Source organism: Octodon degus, unplaced genomic scaffold (genome assembly GCF_000260255.1).
Source record: "Octodon degus isolate 3935 unplaced genomic scaffold, OctDeg1.0 scaffold00111, whole genome shotgun sequence".
NCBI lineage: Eukaryota > Metazoa > Chordata > Mammalia > Rodentia > Octodontidae > Octodon > Octodon degus.
Window position 1 is genome coordinate 2,949,779 of NW_004524687.1, and position 4,052 is coordinate 2,953,830.

Consider the following 4,052-nt stretch of genomic DNA (forward strand, 5'->3'; position numbering starts at 1 on the left):
TCCCCACTCTCACTATTCTGGTAATTCTGCTGGTAATTGCGTGGAGGACCCCTACGACGTGGATAGCGTCTATAATGGTTACGGTCTGCTGCGTATTTACTGCCTTGAACTGGAGCTGCAGCAGGGCCTGTGACATTTGCTGCCTCCACACCCTTTTCTCCTTCAGCAACATCAAACTCCATAGTCTCTCCATCTCCTACACTGCGAAGGTCCTTCCTGGGGTTGTTCTTCTTTATGACAGTCTGGTGTACAAATTCATCTTCCTTGGTGTCATTCCTGTTGATGAAACCATATCCGTTTCCTACATTACACCATTTTACTTTTCCCAAAACCTTCGTTGCGATGACCTTCTTGTCCCCGCTGGAGGCGCCGCCGATGTAAGGCAGCCCGGGCGGCCGCTCCCTGCGCTGCTGCCCGCCGCGCCGGGCTTGGTGTCAGCAGCGCTGAGGGCTGGGCGGGCAGCGGGCAGCTGCTGGGTCTCGGCCTTGCTGCTCATGGTTGCAGTGATGGTGACTGGGGCTGGCTGCAACAGCTGCGGCTCCTCCCAGTGTGTGATGGTAACTAGGCCTGCGGCGGCGGTGGGGCTGCTCAGGGCTCTCTGGGGTCCGCTCTCAGCTCCTGCTACCGATCGAACTCTCCTCTGGTTTTAAAACAGTTTTTTCCACCTATAAAAATGCCTGGTGGGGCTGGTGAGATGGCTCAGTGGTCTAAAGCACCTACTTAGAACAAGCTTAGCAATGCACAGGGACTGCAGTTCAATCCCCCAGCACCACATGCCAGCCAGCCCCGCCCCCTGGTGGGCTGAGCTGGCCACACACACACATACACAAAAATAAATAAATAAATAAATAAATAATTGAAAGAAAAAATTAAAAAAAAAATGCCTGGTGTCTATTGAGGACCTTTAGATAGAACCTCTGGAGAGTATCTCTGACTGCCGGTTCACAACTATGACCTCTTTCAGCCTGAAAAAGATAGAGGTCATCACCCATGTTTCCTACATGGCAGTTCAGGGGGAATGTTGTAGGATAGGCAGTCAGATAGGGCCAGGCCCTCAAGGAGACAATATGAAAGACAAGGTGACTTTGCCACTTGAAAGAGACAAACCCTCCCCACTGTGGGCCAGACCTTAAGACCAAAGAAGAAAACTCTCTGGCCAATATTACAGCTTGAGAGGTGGCACAAAAAACCAGTGGGGCCACTGAAGATATTGCCTGTCCTCCCGCCCTGAGTTCTAGAAAACAGACTCTGTTGTTCCTTGTTTGAGTAGATTAGCAGTGGTGATCCCTCCTGACTGTAACAATATTTAGTGTTGGAAAAAAAAAAAAAACTGGGTCTAGAGATTCATCAAAGGGGAAATTGGAGACTATTCTTGATGTATAAATGACTTGATATCTGTCTTAATTGGACCTGTTCTCCTCTTTCTTTGGCCCTGAGTATTGGGCCCTGTGTTATAAACTGTTTAAGTATATTCAACAAAGAATCCAGACTATCAACTTAATGGTACTGAGAGCTCAATACTAGCTCTTAGAAGTAACTGAAGAATCAGTGATTTTATTCCCAGATAAAACTAGTAGGGAATGTAAAGGGTTGTAATAAATGTGGCTCTTGTTATTTTTCTATTGGCCAAAGCTAGCAGGGACCTCTAGCTCTTTGAGTGTCACTCATTGGCTCATATGCAGCTCCTTCAGTCTGCTAGTGTTGTGCACAGCTGATGTGTTTCCACCCTAACTGTATCTTGTTAACAGGCCCCATCTGGGGCAAGTTCTGCTTATGGCTAAAAACTGTGAAAACATCCTACTCGTAAACAGCTTGCAGTTGTATCACCAGGGCTTGCTACAAAGGACTGAACTCAACTCTGCTGGGCTCGGCTGGTTAGCACCTCCCTGCATGGAGTGGGACTGGTTAGCTGCCAGAGCAGCTAATAAAGGCTCACTAAATTCTAATCTGTTCTAATCTCAGTTTCTGTTTGATTAGAACCCAGTACAATGGGGGCAGCTTTTCATACTCTTGTCTGCCACTTGTAAATCCCTGCTGAGAGGACTTTAAGATGTTGCCCTTCTGAAAACAGAGTAGTTGCTTTTCTTCCTATGGAGTTTTGCCCAGGCTGACTTCTCATTCTCTTGAAAATATTTATTAGAGACAGGAGTTTTTAATTTAGTAGAATCACATGTATCATTTTTTTCTCTCACAGATTATGTTTTTGCATTATACCTAACAAGTTATCACTAGAACCAAAATCACCTAAATTTTCTCCTCCTTTATTTCTGTTTTAAAGTTTTGTATTTTTATACTTAGGTTTTGATCCACTTTGAATTAATTTTGTGAAATGTGCATTCTTTTTTTGGAAAAGATTATCCTTTCACCAATAAAAGATAGTATTTGCTCCTAAAATCTAAATCTTTAAAATGACAGATAAATATGCCACTTTAAGTCAGCTAAGTCTAAGGCAGCTAAAAGGAATATATACCTTAAAAAGAAAAAAAAATGCTTCCAAATAATGAAGGCTCTAGAAACTGGTGGAAAGCTATACTCCCACCGAAGCCAGGATGAAAACTGCCCTCTGCTTCCTCCCAGCTGCATCCCAGGCTCTTCTTGGACCCTCTGTAATCCTGGTGATGAATGGGCAGATACCCTGGGCTCATATGAGAGCAAGAGACTGAAGTGGTCCAGCAGGAGCTTAGGGGCTGAGTGATGTCATGAGGGGCCCAGGAACAAAGAGGCCACCAACTGCAGTGTGACGCCATCCAAGCTGAGATTAGACACTGTTTCCCCAACTCCCATCATGGTGACTTCAAATTACACCCTGGCAAGACAAGAGATAAGGGGACAAAGAGTTGGAAACATGATGCATATGGGATTGTCAGCAGCTGCTTTGGGTTCCAAGGGAAATGTCATTAGAAATACAAGGCAGAGGTAGAGACTTCGCTACAGTCTGGGTGCTGTTCTGGATCCTTCCTAGAGACAAAAATCTCCTTTAAGATTCTAGCAGTTCTGTGAGATGCTTCAATATCCCCACTGTGCTGAGGAGGATACTGAGGAGAAAGGAGTCAGAGGATAAAATAGAGAAGAAAAGGAGACGGAGCGATGTGTCTCAGGGAGTGTCAGCAAGGTGCCCAGGCCTGCAGGATCCTGGCTGAGCTGTCACAGGTGTGAGACAGCAAGTTGGCTTGTCTGGGATCTTTCACCTGCAAGAGCTGGGTCACTGCCCTCATCAGGTCTCTTAAGTCCTGTAGAGCCTAGACACTGAGGACGGGATGCCAGTGAAAGCCACTCAGATGCAGCCTGGGGTGCAGAGTATACAACTGTGTTGAGACCTCAGATAAGCACAGGCTGCTGGCAGCAATTTTGGAAGTGGCTGGGGGCTCAGAGACTGGGACTGGGCCTAAGCTCATCCTGGATCTGAACTGTGTGCTTGGGAGCCTCTTAAAATTGCAACAGCTCCCTTCTAAAATGGGGAAGATATTCCCCATTCCTCCTTTGGGGGTGGTTGGAAAGTAGAAATAATACCTAACCCATGGTGCCTATTAGTACACCATAAGATTATATTAGAGTCTCATCACTGAAGGACATTGGGACCTGACAAGGAAGCCAAGAGAAAGAAGGCATTCTTTTTATCAGGACTTTCCTTCTTTCCTTCTTTCCTTCCTTCCTAGTTTTGTTTTATCTGTTTCTGAGGCAGAGTCTCATCTTTAAGTTCAAACAAATCCCACCATATCATGCAGCTCAAGCCCTGGTGACATTAACATGGTGAAATGCTGACACTAGCAGCTGTTGTATACTAAAGATGATTCCCCTCAATAATGGGAAAGGAAAAGAAGTAAACAAAACTCAAAACTGGGCGTTGCAGCACATGTCTGTAATCCCAGCACTCATGAGGCTGAAGCAACAGAATCACTTTGAGGGGCTGGAAAGATGGCTCGGTAGAATAAGTGCTTGCCTGGGATCTGAGTTCATTCCCCAGTTCTGAAAAGAGAGAGAGAGAGAGAGAGAGAGAGAGAGAGAGAGAGAGAGAGAGAGAGAGAGAATCACTTTCTAGCCTGGGCTACATG

The 4,052-nt window shown here is 45.8% G+C and overlaps 1 pseudogene; it reads right to left on the reverse strand.

Annotated features, from left to right (window-relative positions):
• Positions 1-496, reverse strand: part of LOC101587608 — a 6,970-nt pseudogene extending 6,474 nt beyond the window's left edge.
• Between the last annotated feature and the right edge of the window lie 3,556 nt (positions 497-4,052).